General features: G+C 46.6%; 1 long non-coding RNA gene across 2 annotated transcripts in view; it reads right to left on the bottom strand.

The window, feature by feature from the left end:
* Positions 1 to 1,500: 1,500 nt before the first annotated feature.
* The window catches only part of LOC148683545 (uncharacterized), a 68,786-nt gene continuing 49,636 nt past the window's right edge, over positions 1,501 to 20,650 (bottom strand). The window contains exons 3-4 of one of the 2 annotated variants that reach the window (XR_015947108.1): positions 18,839 to 18,962; positions 1,501 to 3,000 (exon numbers count right to left, since the gene is read on the bottom strand). This is a non-coding gene — a long non-coding RNA (uncharacterized LOC148683545). The remainder of the gene's footprint in view (positions 3,001 to 18,838; positions 18,963 to 20,650) is intronic. The other variant, XR_015947107.1, reaches the window with a different exon arrangement.

Below are 20,650 nucleotides of genomic sequence, written 5' to 3' on the forward strand. Positions count from 1 at the left end.
CGCCCTTGCCCCAGTGGCTTTGCAGAAATTGGCGACCTCTAGCAGCCAAGGCACTCCGTAGGGAGCTTGCTTTCCCCTCCAGAACCAGCCCGACCACCCACCCCAGACAGGCCGGGAAAGCGCTGGATGCGCCCAGGGCGCAGGACAAGGAAACTCCCGCCGCCACAGCTGTTGCTTGCTTGGCCGGACATTGCTGGCAAGGCGCAAAGGTGCCTTCAGAGACTGGGCCAGCTCTGCTGAGGAGGGGGGTTGACAAAAAAAATTCCGCACCGGGTACCACCTGACCTTGCTATGCCTGTGCCTGATGCCAAATGCTGTTGTTGCTCACTGGGAGGGGAAGAGGCAGAACTCAGTGAGGGGGAGAGATGAGCAGGAAAGGAGAGGAGAGGCATATTGGTGAAGTCCACTTCCCCAAACTCCTGCCTTTTGACAGTGAAAACATGCATACCTTTAGCAATTCACAGTACAGTCAAACCTCGGTTTGCAACCGCCTCGGTTTGCGACCGCTTCGGTTTCCGACCACCGTGGACCCGGAAGTGTTTACATCCGGGTTCCGTGGCGCTCGGATGCGCAGAAGCGATCTGCGCAGCACGCACAGAAGCGCTCTATCGACGCTTCGCGCGCGCACAGAAGCGTGCCTCAGGGAGCGATGAAGTCGGGGAGCGACCGGCTCCCCGGAACCAATTGTGGTCATAAACGGAGGTATGACTATATCTATATATTCCTAGTTCAGCAGTGGAAGATTGCCACCCGATCCTTGAACATCCTTAATTGTAAATTCGATCCTTTGTGAAACATGTTCTTGCTTAAAACATTTGAAAAGGAAACCAAATCTCTCTTCGACGCTTTCCGTTAATTTTCTGCCTGAGCAAAACAGTTTTCGCTTCTGTGTCCCTGGAATGGCAGGTTGTTGTCCAAAGCCGTTGACAAATTTCTTTTTCTATCAGACTCAGCAGAAATATATCCCCAACTCCCCTCCCCCCTGGTGTGCTTTATTTATACCAAGAGCTGTAGTAGGCCTCAAAAGGAGCCTAATATGGATTAGGAAACATCTGGAAATGCGTTTGTGTCGGCTGCCATAGCAAGATAAAGAATACGTGTCAACTGACAGCCCCAGAGGCCACAGCCTTCAAAACATCTGAAGGCTCAGCCGTGGCTCCAGGTGGGGATTTTGGCCCATGGCTTTCTATCAGCAGTTTGGTGAGGGGAAACAAACATTTGGTTTTGCAAGTCACCAGGGAGGGGGGCCCACCAGCCTCTCCCAGCTGGCTCACATTTGACGTAAGGCTATTGTTCGCTACCCGGGTGTTTTGATCTGAGTGGGGGCAGAGATGTCTTTCTAGTGATGCCTGGGCGTGACAATGGACGCCCCCACCTGGACTTATGGGCTGTATTCTGTAGGGACACCATCCAACGACAAAGCGAATTATTATTTGAACAGTGTTTGACTGATGAATGACTTGAGAGGGGGCACTTCCTGCTGTTTGCCAGCCAGAAGACTCCTGTGCATGGGGTGTGGAGGGAAGAGTCTAAGGGAAGGATTTAAAAAAATAAAAATTCTTTTTTTATTATTGCTTTTATTTATTAGAATAGCAAGACATTCAAATACACAAATAAATGTTTGTTCATACTTAAAGTAAACAAATTTGAAGATTACTACAATAAAACATAAATATTTTTCCAACAGTATCCTGTGTCTTGTCTCATTTTTACCTCTCTTCTCATTTCTATACAGTTTCCATCTTTAACCTATTCTTTCGAACTAGACTTCCTCTTTCCTCTCTCTTGGTTTTATTCTTCCAACTTTCAGGTTTCGGTGCTTTACTTTTTCTTGCCTGTCTTTCGCTTATATCAACTTCGCATATACATTTGTGACAACGGCTAAACACATCCTTGTTGTACTGTATTTTATAGTTAACCTACTGGTGTTTTCCTATTTTACAATGTTCTTTTGAGATATTCCACAAATTTGTTCCAATCTTTTTGATACCTTTGGTCTTTTTCATCTCTTATTCTCCCTGTCAACCTCGCCAACTCTGAGTATTCTATCAATTTTTCCCTCCACTCACCTATGGTTGGGATTTCTGATGTTTTCCACCTTTGGGCCAAAATGATTCTAGCCGCCGTGGTGGCGTACATAAAAAGTTTTTGGTCTTCCTTTTTTATATCTCTTCCCAATATTCCTAATAACATTGCTTCCGGGTTTTTTGGGAAGGTGTAACGTAATAATTTTTTCACTTCATTATATATTGAATCCCATAAAATAAAAATTCTTGGCTGTAACTTATAGGAAAAGAAAAGTACATCTTCACCTAGAAATATGATGGGGAAATTTTCACCTGAGGGATAATGTGCAAGTCCCGCATGGAAATTGCATATATATCAATAGCCTCAGAAAAACTGGGTCATCTCATTTTTCCTGGAAGAGCACGGCAGCCATTTTGGGCCCCTTGATCTCACACGATTTCAGGCCAAGGTCTTCCCCTGAAATAGGCATTTTGGGGGTTCCTCGATCTTGCACCCCAAAACATGTGTTGGCCTACGCTTTGGCCCAATCCATCATGGCTCTTTTTATGTCTTCTGGGAGGGCTGTGTTTGGTAAAACCCGTTTTCAACTATGCCAGGAAAACTGCATGCCTGGAATCTCCCTTCACCTTCATCCTCAGTCACCAAAGATCCAATGATGTTTCCTTCTCTCAGGGGCCCCAAGGATGAAACTGAGCAAGTGTAGCCTGCAGGAAACATGACAGTGTGGCTTGTTGAGACTGAGAGGAGAGCAGACGAACGGGGCACTGGGCAGGAAAGGGCTCCAGCTTTTGCCAAGACAAGCAGCCGACTCACACAGCATCTGTCAAGACAGCAACTGAAACTTCAGATGTGATTTAAAAAGACCAAACTTCCAACGACATCTGTGCAGCAGCATCAAGTCTTTAGGAGGCAATGGTTTCAGACTATGTTGAATGCTGGGATCCATCGGAAGCTCATCAGATTCCTGGTGACCTTATGGGGAAGGATCAGAGATGAGCAGCAGGCTGGACATTTCCCCCACTTTTCCCCCCACTGTCAATCAATGAGAGAAGTAATTGCACTTGGAAAAATATCAAAAGGGAAGGAAATTTTGGATGAATTTCTCATAGGTGTTTTTTTCCCTTGTTTTGTTTTTTGTAATGCTACTTTTGAGGTGGCCAAGGGGATCTTTTGAGGGTGCACTCTCTTTTGTTCTACAAACGCTCTCTCCACTGTTCTGCCCTCTGATGCCTTCTGGGTGTTTCCATGTTTCCTGAAAGCCCAATGATGTCCTCCAATGGACTTTTCCATAAACAAGGGAAGGTATGAAACATCCTACTGACACCTGAACTCAAGGAAAGTTCAAAGCAGGATCATTGTCAGGTGTAGCCTGGGGAGATCCCCCAGAGCTGGATAAAGAGACCTGGAAGGGTATACATTAGAGCTGACCCTGACGTTGCTCCTTCCCTGGTGTAAGATGTGTGTTCTATACCTGACATTGAAGCTGGCAGCCACATAAGCAATGCCATCATGCAATAGAGAAGGGAAGCTGAACCTCAAAAGTTCCCCATCAGAAGATGTCAGTTAGACGGTTTGGGATTAGAAATCCTTTGCTGATCTACTGCACACACACACACACACACACACACACACACACACACACGTGAAACTCGGAAAATGAGAATATTGTCGAAAAGTGCATTTATTTCAGTAATGCAACTTATTATTTTTAATTTTTAGAAATGCTTTCTTTTGGAAATTCCACAGTAATAAAACAAATAGTTACAATAATACAAAAATAAACATCACTATTACATTTCATTAATTACATTCCATTTATAATTGACCCGCCTAACAACAAATAATTACAATTAAAACAAATAAAGGCTTGAAATATCTTGCTTTGCATGTCATGCATCTATCTCATATATTGGTTTCAGCTTTTAAGTTGCATTACTGAAATAAATGCACTTTTCAACGATATTCTCATTTTCCGAGTTTCACCTGTATATAGTGCAGTTATCTTTTCCATAGTAGGGGGAGGGAGTTGGTTGCCTCCCAAAAAAAGTCCAAGGTGGCTCAAATCAACATGAATATCTGTCCGTCCGTCCGTCCGTCCATCCGTCCACACATGCAAAATTATAGGGAATGCAGCCAAAGGATGTTCAAAGCTGTGAATGTAAAAGCAAGCCAAAGGCCGTCAAGGACAATTCCATTGTTCCCTCTTGGAAATCTCTGATGGAACCCCCTGAGGAGGGGCCGCCGCAAGCCCCTCCCAAAGCTGTGTAAACAGGAAGCAGAGGAAGTGAGGAGTCAAGCCCAGGCTGATGCCCATCAGGAAGTGGAGCTCACGTTGTGTGACGGCTAAGCACACAATGATACAGCGGGAAATGGCTTTTATAAATACACCGGGGTCAAGGACAGGCTTGGTGAACAATGAAGGAAACAAGGAAGACGGGTGTTAGGAAGGACAATGTGAGCAGACAATGGTTGGAGCTGCAGGGAAGAGCTGCAGAACTGCAGCGATCGATCCTTTGCTCCAGCTGGTTGCGATTCAGGGGACATTCAGTGGGGAGGTGGCAAAGGAAACATGTCATTTTATCCTCTCCCAGGAGGTGTCCAGGTGAGCCATAGGCTCACAGGATCCATCCTTGCCACTGTCACGTCAGGATGCCCAGATTTCAAGCATATCTGACAGATGCCCACCTTGTTTTAATAGACATTAATATTATCTATAGTGATATTATATCTAAATGAAGTAAACAATGAGCAACAAATAAATAAATAGAGCTTTGTGGCCTGTGGCTTCTCAGACAAGAGTGCTTCTTCATCCAATGTGAAAAATAAATTTTCCGGGGTTCTGAAATGTGCAGGGAACCTCCATAGTGATTATTGGCGGGAGGGAGGGGCACACATTCGCTGCACAAGGTTGCAATGGAACAGAGGACCTTGAAGCCCCATTTTCCTTCCTCCCCCCCAAATACATTTTAATTTAAGAAACAATCTGAACACCCAAGGAGGACTGATGTTGTGCTTTTAAAACTGGAAGGGGTAAAAGTAGGTGTTATCTGTTCTGAGACTCTGGGAATGTAGCAAACTAGGGATTTTATTTTAAAGTTATCTTTTTTATTTAAAACCCACTAATGAACCTTTGAGTTTGCCATCAATTAGCGTTGTTTTTGACACAGCAGCTAGGAAGCTGCAGGACCTCTCAAAGCTGCCTTTCAGTGACGTCAAAGGAAGCAAACTTGACTGGAGGAGATAGAGGAGGAAGGCGATAGGCTGCTGCCCAGGCTGGCTCAGGGTGATTTGCACTTGGGAGGTCAGAAACAAGTTGTACGCACATCGCAAGAGGCATCCCGGCTGCCAGCCGCTCTCTTGATATGGCAAATGAGGTCAAATCAGTCACCCTCTGCCGAAGAATTGCAGGAAGCCTCTTTCTAAGTGTGTGGCTCTTTAAAGGAGCTGGTTGCAAGGGGCAGAGCTGGGGCAGTCAAGGGCAGGGTGGGGGCAAGGAGAAGGAAGGAGACCTCCTTCCTGAAACGTTTTCTGACTCTGAGAACACAGTTCCAAGACAGATGGGTGTCAGAGTCCTCGAAGAAATCCCCGTCGCTGTCAGCATTGTCCTGGCGAATGGGTTTGATTTGTAAGCACATATTTTAGAAGCTGACAAGAGAAACCTTGGGAAGCTTGTTTACTTGGGGAAAGGTCCTTAAGAAGACAATTGAATCCCAATTGAAAATTGGCTTGAATCCCAGCATGATGCTGGCGCCCCCAACAGACCCACAGTTGAGCCGATGTGCAAGAACAAAACAAACACACGCACCCTTATATACTAATAAAGTATTGCCAAGGCTGCAAATTCTGCAGCAGTTTGTGACTCATGTGCCCCAGAGATCCAGCTGGTCAGGACTTTCTGCAGCAAGAGTACTGATACCACCTGTCTGCTAAGGTATTTATTCAGTACCATCAATGTACCTGGTGATGGTTAAGAAAGCTTACAGTCTAAAGCAGAGCTTTCCAAACTTTTCTCTTTTTTAAATGCTTTTTATTGATTTTCTTACATGGTAAAAATTATACATTCCAATAAAGTACAAAGGAAACAACAGATTACCAAATAAACAAATATGTATAAATCCTTAAATTCCTAAAGAAGACTTGTATTTTAAAATATTTTTCTTAAAGGTGAAATGATGCCATCAAAAGAGGAGTAGCAGGAGAAACTGTTAGAATGTCCTGAATTAGCAAAAATGAATGAGGAGACAGCCAACCCAAAGGTATAAAAAAGAATGGGGAGTTTATAAAGAATATTTAATTAAACATTGTCTGCAAGTGAAAACCTGGATGTGCTTTGACTAAACTCTGCAATCTGTAAGTTAGATAAAGAATACATGAGATGAAACAAAGAAAGAAATGGAGATAAGGAATATTGAAGCAGTGATAATAAAAAGGGGGAAAGAGGATGAACCCTCAATGAGGAGGTTGGAAGTCATGTGGAGAAATTAAGTAATTGTGAATTAAGCTTTCCAAACTTTTCATGCATCATTTCATGACACGGTTGTTGTGTTGTTTAGTCGTTTAGTCGTGTCCGACTCTTCATGACCCCATGGACCAGAGCACGCCAGGCACTCCTGTCTTCCACTGCCTCCCTCAGTTTGGTCAAACTCTAGCAAACCAGATATTAAACCAATCCCTTTCCAGTCCCGGGAAGAGTGCAGGGAGCGTTCCCACAACACACCTACCCACTGCAACCAACACACAAACGAGTCACAGCACAGTTTGGAAAGCTCTGGTGTAAGGTGTGAGCTTCATTGCATATGCCATGTTAATAAATCAGTAGCTGTTTCTCCCAGCAGAGGGTGGTGGATGTATGCAGGACTCCATGCAAAAAATCAGGACTCCACTATTAATTCTAAAGTTGAAGAAAGGAAGGACTCTTCTCTTCCCCGTTGCCTTCTAAAAAATATTTTAAAAGACATTTTAATATGTTTTTTTCAAAATCATATTAGAATATCATTTTTAATATTTTTATTGTCTTGCTCCCTGTGATAATGTCATTGTCTTGTGTATGCGGAACAGATTTCTTTTTTGTTCGACTGAATTGCTTTAATTTGTTGTCCAACATCTGAAGCAGCAGTAGCTTGCCTCTTTTTGGTGGTCCTGATCTGCTGTTGTTTTGGCAGAGGAATGCCTGGCTAAAGCAACCACCGCTAAGTGATTCGAATCAAGTGCTTAGACCACCTTTCTAGGTAGAGGCGTGGGTGAGAATTCTGATAACGTTTCTGGAAAAGTCACACATTCAAAATTGGGAAAAATTTGGGGAATATCTTAAAAAGCAGTGCCCCATGATAAAAACTTGGATTTACTTCTAATATTCCATATAGATCAAAATTTGGGAATTAAGTGAAGCAGTGTAAAAAGGTATGAGTGTATTAGCCTGGGAGGAAGACAAGTGGAAGACAGAAGAAGGATGTACATATTGGATTTAATCGATTTATTTGATTCATTTGACATATTTGATGTAGAAGATTTTGGTTATGTATAATTTGTGTTTTAGGTATGGTTTATTTGTTTATATTATTTGTATTGTTTTATTGTTATATTTTGTTATTTTGTTATTTTAATCTCAATAAAGAATTTTTTTTTTAAAGGAAAAGTCACACATTCTATTTCAAAACTGAAACCGGCTATCAAAAAATTCAAAAGTGGTCCAGTTTGGTTGATTTAAATGAATGCATGAAATGAATGCAGGAGTTAACTCCATTCTGTTGCAAGTCACCTGTCAGGCACTGTCAGATACTGCAAACTGTTGCATAGTAGCTGCCAGGTGTAAGCCACATTCAGGCTATACATTTAAAGCGCTCTGATACCACTTTAAACAGCCATGGCTTTCTCCAAAGAATTCTGGGGGCTATAGTTCATTCATTAGAAGGCCCCTATTCCCCTCACAGAGCTAAGATTTCCAGAGTTCTCTAGGGGCAAGAATTTATTGTTAAACCACTCTGGTAACTGAAAAATCCCATAATTCTTCCCATAAGCAATGACTGTTTAAAGTGGCATCACATGGCATGAATGTGGCCCTAGTCAAATAATGGTTGTTATGTTAAAAACTCTCCAGATTTGAAATGCTGGCTTTCAATGTTTACTGACTATTATTCACCCATGGTCAGTGGTGTAGCATGGGTTGCCAGTGCCCGAGGTCGCACAGAAGGGATGGTTGGATAGGAGGGAAATGGTCAAAGTACACATGAGCATTCAGCTGCCTACTGGTGTCCCACATCACCCAGGAGATCGCAGCCACAGAGATAAGAACAGTTGTTCCATTGTCTGGAGAGGTCACTTCCTGGTTCGCACGGAGAAGCCATTTTCAATGGAGCCTAGCAACAGAAGCATGTAGCTGTATTTAGGCAGCACCAAGTGTTGAAATGTTGCACCCCTAACAATTTTGTGCCCGGGGCAACCGCCCCTGTGCCCCCGCCACTACACCACTGCCCATGGTGGAGTGAAATTGACAGAGGAGGGTTGGGGATTTGTTTCTGTGCAGTCCTAGATGTAGTATATTGACAGCAGCACCCCAAAAGGAGACTTCTCCAGGTCTAATGTAGGGCAAAAACACTTTGGGGTTCTGCTGGTCTTTCACCTCCTTTTTGTGCACATCAAGATTCTTCAGCCTGGCTGGGCTGTGGAACCTCTTTCCAAAATCAAAATACCAACGACTTCAGTGGCCAAATGACTTTTGTGTGGGAACCATGGGAATCTCCAAAATCATACCTCCCCAAGATTATGGAATATTACCAGAGTTTCCCCCATTTGCCATTTCACAGCCTAAGGAAATTCTTCTCTGATTTTCTCATCTCTTTGTATCTAGATTGCAAAAAAGAATTTGCTTCCTACAACCAGTATGAGGAGTGGAGGAGATTAATATGAAATTGCAGAAATCTCCCCCTCTCCCTGAAGCTCCCATTGCCCTTCCTCTCTAAAAGGTCTTTTGTCATTACTGCCCCTATTAAATATTGCATTTCCCATCACATTTGCTTAATGGTGTCCCTGACAACAAGTTGCCAGCTGCAAATGCCTCTCACCTTTGGGGAATGAGTAGAGTGATCGGGTTAATTTCCAAGAGGGGATCAGGGGACTGGAGGGAGGAGCCCAGCGCCACAGGGGAGGGTGCATCAATTAGTCCTGACAGGCTGGAAGGGGCTCGGTTTGTGCCTTGAATAATACTTATCTGCCTGCAGTAAAGCCATTGTCAGTTAACCCTTGCAGGTCTGGAGCAGGAAGAACATAAGAAGAGCCTACTGGATCAGGCCAATGGCCCATCTAGTCCAGCATCCTGCTCTCACAATGGCCAACCAGATGCCTGTGGGAAACCTGCAAGCAGGATCTCTCCCCTCCTGTGCTTTCCAGCAACTGGTACTGTATTTGGAAGCAGTGCTGCTAGAAGACCTCAAGCACCCACTCTTCCATGAATATGTCTAACCCTCTTTAAAAATCATCCAGTTGGGTGGCCATTCCTGCCTCCTGTGGCAGCAAGTTCCACAGTTTAACTGTGCACTGCATGAAGAAGGGCTTTCTTTACTCTGTCCTGAATGTGCACGTTTTAGCAACACAATTCCCCCTAATATACAATAATGCACTTTTTAATGATGTCTTCATGAATGCATGCAACCTTTATCCTAGCCAGAGCTTCACCGCAAAATCCAGAGAAGGGTAGCTGAGTTTGTGCCTGTTTGGGGAAGTGTGAATGAGGGACATTTGCGTTTCGATGCAAGCGGAATCAAGTTCTCTCCTATCCCTATTTGTAATCAAAACACCAAAGGCTTTCCTCCATAATCCTGGCACCATCAACTCTCTTTATTACAGCTTCAGTAGTTAAACCATTACAGTACTTCCATCACTGATAAACCTCTGGGGTATAATTCCCAGGAGCTGACATCCCTTTAATTTCACAGCTCTTTTTTTCTTTTTTTCTTTTTTTTTACCGGTTGCAATATTTAGAGTCGCATGACTTAGAACATACTGAGTGACAAGTCTCTGTAGGATGGGACACTGTTATTTTGGGATTCTGTTACAAATCTCTCACCCGTGGAAAATCTCTGCCCCTCAGGGAGCAATCGAGAGGAGAAAAGAAAGGTCACAACCTTTTGGGGATGGTGGTTACTGTGTCCCTCAGAGAGAAAGGGGAAGGTTTTGACAAAAGGAAGGTGGCACTGGGAGTGAGCAGCCAGCACCGTGGATATAGGGGTTGCCAAGAACGTGTGGTGGCACAGCCCCAGTTCAGGTGCTCTAAAACAGCCTCCCATACATTTCTCCAATGAAAATAGGAACGTCCTATATGATAAAAGAAATATTTTTATTATTTATACCCCACCCATCTGGGTGGGTTGCCCAGCCACTCTGGGCGGCTTCCAACATATATTAAAACATAATAAAACATTAAGCATTTAAAAACTTCCCTATTCAGGGCTGCCTTCAGATGTCTTCTAAAGGCTGTGTAGTTACTTATCTCCTTGGCTCGGGGGGGGGGGTCGCATAACTCCATACCCTCCAACATTTCTCTGATGAAAATAGGGACATCCTGAGGAAAAGCGGGACATTCCAGGATCAAATCAGAAACCAGGGCGGCTTCTGTAAATCCAGGACTGTCCCTGGAAAATAGGGACACTTGGAGGGTCTAGCATCCGCCAGCCCATGACCTCTGCTTAGCCAATCAAAATAAGCAGGTCCCACCCCGATCTCCAGCATCCCTCTTCCACAGAAATGGCTTCTGTGGGGCGGTGGGTTCTTTTCCTCATTCCCCTCCCCCTTTTCTCTGTAAGAGGACATGGCGGGGATGGGGGACAAGCTAAGGTTTATAGGGCACAGGTGGGCCACTGGTAGCCATCCCACCAGGTCCAGGGGCTACCAGCCACCACCGCTAATACCTGAAACACACTGCATGCCAGTTGTCAAATGTTTCTATAATTATCACTGAATGTCATGCACAGATCCCGTTTGCATCTACCTGCCCGCAGACTGTCTCACCAGAGTGGTGCATGCACTAGTTATCTCCCGCTTGGACTACTGCAATGCACTCTACGTGGGGCTACCTTTGAAGGTGACCCGGAAACTACAATTAATCCAGAATGCGGCGGCCAGACTGGTGACTGGGAGTGGCCACCGAGTCCATATTACACCAGTCCTGAAAGACCTACATTGGCTCCCAGTACATTTTCGAGCACAATTCAAAGTTTTGGTGCTGACCTTGAAAGCCCAACGGACTCAGCCCAGTATACCTGAAGGAGTGTCTCTCCCCCACCCGGGCACTGAGGTCCAGCTCTGAGGGCCTTCTGGCGGTTTCCTCCTTGCGAGAAGTGAAGCTACAGGGAACCAGGCAGAGGGCCTTCTCGGTAGTGGCGCCCACCCTGTGGACCGCCCTCCCATCAGATGCCAAGGAAATAAACAACTATCTGACTTTTAGAAGACATTTGAAGGCAGCCCTGTTTAGGGAAGTTTTTAATGTTTGATGTTTTATTGTGTTTTTTTAATATTCTGTTGGGAGCCGCCCAGAGTGGCTGGGGAAACCCAATCAGATGGGTGGGGTACAAATAATAGTATTATTATTATTATTATTATTATTATTATTATTATTATTATTATTATTATTACTATTGTTATTATTATTTCTCATCAACATGCAGAGGACGGTCCATGGCTGTTGCTTCCTTTGTCATGACCTCATGTGAATGCCTCAACATTTTGTTGTTGTTCTGGACCTTCTTCAATGTCCTTCGAGCTGCTTGTTTAATGATGCAGCAGCAGAAAGCTACGCCTCTGCCTTCACTTTTCCTGCCATCTTCTTAAATTGACCCACAGTCAATGCGTCCTAAAGGTGTCTATTTTTAAAGTGCAGTGCTAGGCATTTACTAGAACGATGACACAACTTTTTGAACAGGGGTGGAAACAGGACGATGTTTCCCACTCAAATGCTGGTTGAAGCACAGGGCGGGGGGGGGGGAGAGAAAGACTGTTTATAAAAAAGGGTGTACGGATTAATTGCAGTGGGACTTGGTTCTAAACCAATATTTAGTCTAAAACACTCCACTCTGTCAGTTCCCATGTCCGCAAGCTCGTTTCCACCCGTAAATAGCTCCATTTATACCGAGGCTGTTAGAATTATGGCTGGCAACATCTATTTCATGAAGACAGGCAGGGGCAGAGCAGGAGAGGGCGGGAGGGAGAGGGTCAAGGGTGGTGTATTTGCGGCCTGGGCAAGGGGGGCACCTTTGTTTACTCATGCTAAAAGGAGAGAGAGAATATTTTTTACACTTTTGGCCCTTTAACCGTTAGAGCTTCCTTGAGTTATTAAACCCTGTCAAAACCTCAGGAGTTATGAAGTGGTTTAGCTTGAGGAGCTTTCACACACGCAAACTTCAGGAGGAAAAGCAGGCCTAGAAGAGGACTTGACCTGACCTCACGGCTCAGCCAAACAGAGCCCTCTAAATGTCCCTTGGGGTGTCAGAGCATCAGGCCAAGTAGATAGTGGAGGGAGGAGCTTAACCCTTTCCCTTCTGCTGTGGTTCTGATGAAAATTGCTCCCCCCCCCCCGCCATAGTTGCCATTTGCCCTTCCCTTGGTTTTGGCCAGAGGCTTCTGTCCTGATACAAAGGGGCCACAACATCTTTCAGGGCTACTGCAGGGGGCTGGGAGGGGTTAAGAAACCCACACCACTCTCCATGATCCTGATGCTGCTCATATAGATTGGTGGATAAGTATGGATTCACACAATTAAAATATGTATAGGTCCAGGGCCGTCTTGAGCATATCTGGCGCCCTGGTGCGAAGATCCCTCTGGCACCACCCACCCTGTTTCCCAGCGCCCGCCACGCGGCGCCCCCCTGGCGGCCCTGCGCCACCCAGCCTTGCCGTAGGGCCGGCCCTGTATAGTTCGGCCCCTGTATGCACCTTTGCAGGGTTGCTTTGCAGATAAGTGGTAGTGGTTTTGTGACCCAATTTCCCAGGCATGATAGCAGGAGACAGCTCATTGCAGTCTCCTTTAGAAGATTTGTCTGGTGCAAAAGAGGACAAGGAGAAGGAGCAACTAGGGCTGCCTACGCTGAAATCCCCTCTTCTGCACAACTGCTAGGGACCTAGGAAGCTCCCTGCCACCAAGTCAGACCATTGGCTCATCTTGCTCAGTATTGTCGGCACTGATTGGCAGCTGCGGCTCTTCAGGGTTTCAGGCAGGACTGAACCTGGGACCTTCTGCATGCAAGGCAAATGCTCTGCTGGTGAGCTATACCTCCTCCCCCAAGGCAAATGAGCCCTGCCCTCTTGCACCTGGACCATAGCTGCCAAGTTATCCCTTTTTAAAAGGGATTTTCCCTTATGCTGAATAGGCTTCCTCACGAGAAAAGGGAAAACTTGGCAGCTATGACCTGGACCCCCTAGGCAATAGGGCAGGTGTAGGGCATACATGCCTCTGGACTACAGCTCCCATCCTCCATGGCAACTGGCCATCCTGGCAGGGGCTGATAGGAATCCGAGTCCATGAGGAGGTGCCACCAGGTCCCCCCCATCCCTGCAGCAGGGAGTAGGGCAAAGAGGTGGATATAGACCAGGGTTTCCCAAACTTGGGTCTCCAGCTATTTTTTGGACTACAGTTCTCATCATCCCTGACCACTGTTCTTGCCAGCTGGGGATGATGGGAGTTGTAGTCCGAAAACAGCTGGAGAGCCAAGTTTGGGAAGCGCTGCTAGAGACGAACTCACCAGATGTTTGTGCTTTTAATTGCTTTCCCAGCTAAATAAGCAGTGGAAAGGAGCAAGTTGCCACCTAGTCCAACCCGCTCCCTTCCCCCCACCCCCACCCCTCAACGGCTGCACCTCTCCACCCACTCACTGCAGGATGATCAAACCTGCGAGCTCCCAAACCACAGCGACAGGTGCGCTCTGCAAGCTGCCCACGCAAGAGCAGCACAACATGACTCAAAGCGAAACGGCGCTCCACCCCCCTCAAGTGCTAGGATGGCACACTGGGTGGATCGTGGAGGGGGGAATCTTTGGACCTCCATATGTTGTTGGACCTCAACTTCCATTACCCCTGAGCTTTCAGCCACGCTAACTGATAGAGCCAAACAGCATCTAAAGGACCTAGAGGACCCACCCACCCACCCTGTGTAGATAATTGATAAAAGAAATACTGCAATCCTTGCCTCTTCCTCATTGCCCTCGAGCTTATGCTAGAAATTGGAGCCACGCAATGAAGCTGGTTGGCCGTAGATTCAGGACAGAGAGGAGCAGAATGCCGTCTTCCCCATCCACTTACAGCAGCGTTTCTCAACCGCTGTTCCACGGCACACTAGTGTGCCGCGAGACGCTGGCTGGTGTGCCGCGACGTGCGGCGACGAGAAGGGCGATTTTGCAGCTGCAAACTCCACCTCCCTGGGCGTCCTATTTCTTCGCCCCTTCTAGTTTCCACAGACCAATCAGCTTTCATTATTTCCATTTTCCCCATGCCTCACGTGACAGGATCATCCCAGAATCCTTTAGCCAAGATGGCAGCCCCCAGCAGCTAATAGTGCCGCACGTGTGTCTCTTTTTTGGAAAATCGAGCGGACTTCAAGTAGCTACTTTTAAAATATTCAATCTCCATCATTCAAAAGGTAGTTTGTTGCTAATTCACGGAGGCATGAAGACCAAATCGTCCTCTCACAAGTCCGAGAACACGCACAGGGTAAGATATGGGGCGGCGGGGTCGGGTGGGGTGGATCAGAAACCCGGATCTTTTAAGAACTCGGCAGCGCTGACCCGCCGGAAAGCAATATTTGGCAAGTGTTTCTTACAGTCATAATTATAATATAGGGCGGCACAGAGTTAATTTTTTTAACTTTTTTAATGGTGGTGTGCCTCATGATTTTTTTCACGGAACAAGTGTGCCGTGGCCCAAAAAAGGTTGAGAAACACTGACTTACAGAACCAACTGCCACAATCTAGCACAAGGTAGTGAAGAATTAGGCACCCAACTGCATGTGTTGCAATTGTGCAATTTCTGCATTTATTATTGTTTGTTTGTTTCACATAAGGTGTATAAAATGCTTGGTTGCTAAAACAAACAAACAAACAAACATAGGTTTGCAAAAAATGAAACAATTAAATCACCAATAAGAAAAATTAGCAACTAAACTTAAGACTATCAAAAAGTTAAAAAAAATAGCAACAGACTAAGGACAGATTAAAGCTCGCAGCAACTTTCTAAACACCTGGGTAGGCTCGTCTAAACAAAAATGTCTTCAGCAGGCTCCAAAAACAATACAGTGGTACCTCTGGTTACAGATTTGATTCATTTTGGGGTGCCGTGCTCATCCTGAAAAATCCGTAACTAGAGGCGCCACTTCTGCGCACGCGCATGGCGCGATAGAGTGCTTCTGCGCATGCACGCAGCGTGCAGAGCACTCCTGCACATGTGCGAGCGGTGAAACCCGGAAGTATACACTTCCGGCTTTGCCGCTGCCATAACCCGAAGATTCCATAATCTGGAGGTTACGCAACACGAGGTATCACTGTGTAGTGAAAGCAGCTGCCTGATATCAATGGGCAGAGAGTTCCAAAGTGTAGTGCTGCCTTGCTGAAAAACTGAGTTCTTACAAATGTTCTTACCAAAACAAAAGAAGCAAATTCATCTGTTCCCCCAATTACTCCCTTCCCTGTCAGGCCTTTAGAGTGGGGTGCAGCCATCCTCATCATGGACAGAAAACCTCACGGACCTTAATTAGGGGTAAACTTTTCCTTTCAAGCCCCAAAGATTCATAAGCAGCTTTCATGGAGTCGTTGAGGCTGGGGCTCAAAACCCAAATGGCCTTGCAGATGTTGCTGAGCTCCAACTCCCACCATCCCTGACTATTGGTCAGACTGGCCAGGGCTGGTAGTCCTGCAATCTCTCATTCTCCGTTGGGGCCTGTGGGATAGCTTAGTTGGTACAGCACGAGACTCTTAATCTCGGGGTCATGGGTTCAAGCCCCACATTGGGCAAAGAGATTCCTGAATTGCAGGGAGTTGGATCAGGTGACCCCCTTCCAGCTCTAGGAGTCTATTATAATAATTATTACATTATCTCACCCTATTCATTTCATTGCAAAGGAAACACAATGCAAATGGGGGGGGGTCCCATCAATTATTTGCGGACTGAAGACAACAGCAGCAGCTAATGCCAATTTGGTTTGCTGGTCTGATTTCCATTCTGGACACGCTGAAGTTTGCTCAAAAATGTGGACCAAGCGAGACCTTTGAGCCTCCTTAGTCAGAAACGATGGTGTGAAACAGGCCCCTGGTGCCTTGGCCACAGAGGGGGGGGGCTGAGGAGCCAGCGTCATCTCCAAGCTCTTGGTTCTCAACGGGGAGGCCGCGGAGAAGAGGCAGCCCTCCAGTCGTGTCGGCATGTAAACGTGCAGGGCCTGGAGTCGTGCTCGGGATCGGGGTTCTGTTTATTGGCAGGGCCGTGACCTCTCCTGTTTATGACCCTCACGAGACCTCGGTATGGAAACGGGATTTGTAATGTAACGCTAACAATAACACACGGGAGACAGCTGTGACAGGGTCGTTTCCATCCTACACGCTGCAGCTGGTTCCCAAGGATGGAGACGCAGAGGGGGAAGGCAGAAGCTGGGGGGAGCGGGAGGGAGGCGGCCGAGGCCATGCGTTCCCTGTCAGGCGGGCCCTTCATGAGGTGTGAGCTGCCCAAGCCTTAAGGTAGGGAAGGGGGGGGGCTTCCTCATCTAACGATGGCATCCTAGGTTCTGCTGCAAAGGATTCTGGGATGAATTGCAACAGAAGGAGGGACCTGGAGGCTTCCTCTGGCCCTCATACATCACTGGGCTGTGTAACCCCTCTCCTGGTATCATAGGTCGGAACACAGTTAAGGGGAAGAGGGGGCCACCCTGCTCTCATGCAGCCTCTCCATTCCCAGCCTCCAAATCCCATTCACAGCAGCCAACATGGCCAATGGTTAGGAATGACAGGGGTGCCAACTTGAATAAAATATGGGGGGGAGGCATGTAAGCCCCAACCCACATAATCAATCACATGATAGGGCACACCCACACCATTTGAATGGCAATGGCCATCAACTGGGGAGAGGCTCACCCCCTCAAAAAAATTGGGGGGAGGGCAAAGGGACCCCCAGGAGTTGGCTCCTATGAAAGAGATGCATTTTAAGAAACAGTTACCTGTTTCTTAGAACAGTTAAGTTCTAAAGAAAGTTACCTATTCGGAGGCTGATGCTCTTTCACACATCTTTACAAAGTACAGACACGTGTCCCGAATGGAGGCTCTTTCCCCCCCCCCCCAATTCCTCGAGTATTTCATATCATAATGTATTGTAGAACACAACGGGCAACAATTAGATGGTACTCTGGCCAAGCTGTGTTTGTTTCATGAGATCAGACTCCCTCTTGTGGAGTTGAAATGCAAAGCAGAAATATAACGGTCTAGGAAACTCCGAGACTTGGAAGAGGAAAGTGGGTCGTCTTCCTCGTGTTGTAGAATTAAGAATATCCTGATCATAGGAAGCTCAGTTCTGCCTACACTGGCAGGCAGTAGCACTCCAGCATTTCAGACTGGAGACATTCCCAACTCTTCCTGGAGATGCTGGAAGCTAAGCATGGGACCTTCTGCATGCGAAGGAGATTCTGCACCATTGAGCCTCTTCCCCTCTTGACGGGAAACATCAAGTAGAAGAATTCAATATGTATGTGTTTAATGTGTGTGTAACTAGAGGCTCATCCACATTTCAGCTTGTCCTATGCCCAGAGAGCACAGGTCCAAGTGGTTTTTCGAATGCCCCAGAAAACCTGCCCTTCAGTGCTATATCAGAACAAATGGCAATATTGAACAATGAGCCCTAACACATAGAATCATAGAGTTGGAAGAGACCACAAGGGCCATCCAGTCCAACTCCCTGCCAAGCAGGAAACACCATCAAAGCTTTCCTGACAGATGGCTGTCAAGCCTCCGCTTAAAGACCTCCAAAGAAGGAGACTCCACCACACTCCTTGGCAGAAATTTCCACTATTGAACAGCTCTTACTGTCAGGAAGTTCCTCCTAATGTTTAGGTGAAATCTTCTTTCTTGTAGCTTGAATCCATTGCTCCATGTCCGCTTCTCTGGAGCAGCAGAAAACAACCTTTCACCCTCTTCATTAAATACTACCGCCCCAAAGTGAATTTCTGTAACAAAATTCCACATATCCTGTGGCCATGAACTCATCAGGCAGCCTTTCCTCACATGGTACCCTCCAAATGTTGGTCTATCAAAGACCCAGCCCAGCCGGGAAGCTCTTTACAGCCCTTCCTGTCTAGAAGGGTCCAATAGCCAACCTGGGTGGGCAGGCCTAGCCCAGAACCTGAAATTATTTCACTGCCAGAATCATAAAATTGTAGAGTTGGAAGGGACCACCAAGGGTCATCAAGTCGGACCCCCTTCAATGCAGGAATCACTGCTAAGGAAACAGACAGCCTGCCTAACTCTACTTTCACGTCTGCCAGGGGCTCAGACCATTGGCCCATCTAGCCCAGAACTGCTGCCTTGGGGTGGCTGCCACACAAGTTTTGGTGCTGATCTTTAAAGCCCTAAAGTTAAACGGCCTTGGCCCACTTTACCTGAAGGAGCATCTCCACCCTCATCGTTCAGCTCCGAGGGCCTTCTGGCAGTTCCCTCACTGCGAGAAGTAAAGCTACAGGGAACCAGACAGAGCGCCTTCTCGGCAGTGGCGCCCGCCCTGTTAAATACTTTAACATGTATTTGGACCTAAGCTAGGAGGCTCCTTCAAAGAGCCCTCTGGAAAGTAAAATACATACCTCTCTCCTGCTCTTATAGCAAGGGAACCCCATGCAAGAGCTGTTGACCATGTTATACTCCAGCAGCTTCTTCTGCCAGGGTCAATACAGAGATGTTATGATTGACTCTCCTCCAGGGGTGAATCTAGACACAGGGGGAAAACCGCTATAAATAAGTCAGATATTAATTGTCATCACAAAAGAAAGAAATCCCTATGGAAAACCATGTTTTAATATTTCCTGCTCTCTGGCGCCATCTGGTGTTGCATGCTTATAGCGCATTCAGATCACTGTTTCTTTACTAATATAGCTGGGTCCCCGGACCCCACATGACCAGGTCCACACCTGGCTCTGCAAATTTTTCTGGAGCAAAGGCCTGAGAGGCTCCATCTAGTCCAGGGACCTTGTGTTTTATCAGCAAACAAATTAACAAATAAATAAACATGTTGGGCTTCCATACAGAAATCCGTCCAACTTTCAGGTGGAGGTGAGAGTTTCTTTAGCCGCAAACTGCTTCACACCCAGCTCTGCTTCAGGGAGCTCTTATCTGTTGACAGATCTTCACAATCACCCAAGATAGAATCTGGCTTTTGTGTTGCAAAACTCCTGAGGGTTTCTTTTTCTTTTTCTTTTTAATGAACAGCAGCTTCATTTCTGGCTTCTTGGGTTCAACTGTGGGTCCATCCACAAGAGTTCTGCGAAAGGAACGTTCAGAACTGAGATCAGGAAAAGAAGGCAGCAGTTCTCTGGAGCAAAGCCAGGGCTGGGGTAGCAAAGGCAGGGCCATGCAGAAGGAGACTTTTGCCAGCCCTGGGAAGTACCGGTAGCAGGAGCAACTGCATTTACTAGCTGTCTGTCTGTCTGTCTCTCCCACAGAAGCAGGGGGTCAGGGAAGTAGAAGAGCAACTCTGCCTGGGTTTCTCTCATCCCTGTATAGCAGGCATGTCCAACAGGTAGATCGTGATCTACTGGTAGATCACTGGACGTCTGTGGTAGATCACTGGCTCCCCACAAAGAAGCTGAACAACTGTGGCTCCCCTTAAAAAAGCTCAACATTTTACCCCCCTCCCTGAAAAAGCTCAACAATTTTTGACCTGAACCCTCCCTCAAAGCGGGTAAATCACTGCCAGATCTACTGTGAGTAGATCGCAGTCTCTTGGGAGTTGGCCACTCCTGCTGTATAGATTGCAATGCACTGTAGACGTGGTTGCATGAAGTTGGGTGTGTGTTTGAGCTCGTAGGCAGCACTGGTTCTCCATTTGATGGCCAGATCCCATTTGTTCCCGGGTTTACCGGCACTTGTCAAAAACGGAAAGTGCATTTTGTGGGTGCATGCACAGAGGAACAAAGCAGGTGTCAATCTGCTCCTTAGGCCTGTCTATCATTCTTTCTCTCCTTCTCCCCCCTGTCTCTAAGTGAGCAGCAAGGATCCCTTGCTGGGCCTGAGCTGCTTCAGGAACGCCCCCCCCTCCCACCGGAAAAAAAATGTCCCTGGGAAGGAAGCTGGCAGAGATAATCTCTTTCTAATGAGCCTGCTTTGCTAAGTGCCCTTTTATTGGAGGTCTCTGTTTCTCTCTCTCCACCCCACCCCCTTCTCTATTAAAGTGAAATATGGGTTCAATATAATCACACCTGGTGGAAATGTGCTGGCTGCATGAATTCCAAATCTCGAGGGCCGCCTGCAGGAGAGGAAGGTACTTAGCATTTAGCAGGAGTGGGCCGTCCCCTTCATGGCAATGAAATTCGCCTCCTTTCCGGCTGCTGTCACTTAAGGATACCTTCCAGGGCTTTTAGAAAAATCTCTCCTTCTCTTCTCTGTCTCCCGATGTTCAC

This window comes from Zootoca vivipara, chromosome 14 (genome assembly GCF_965207765.1).
Source record: "Zootoca vivipara chromosome 14, rZooViv2.hap1.1, whole genome shotgun sequence".
NCBI lineage: Eukaryota > Metazoa > Chordata > Lepidosauria > Squamata > Lacertidae > Zootoca > Zootoca vivipara.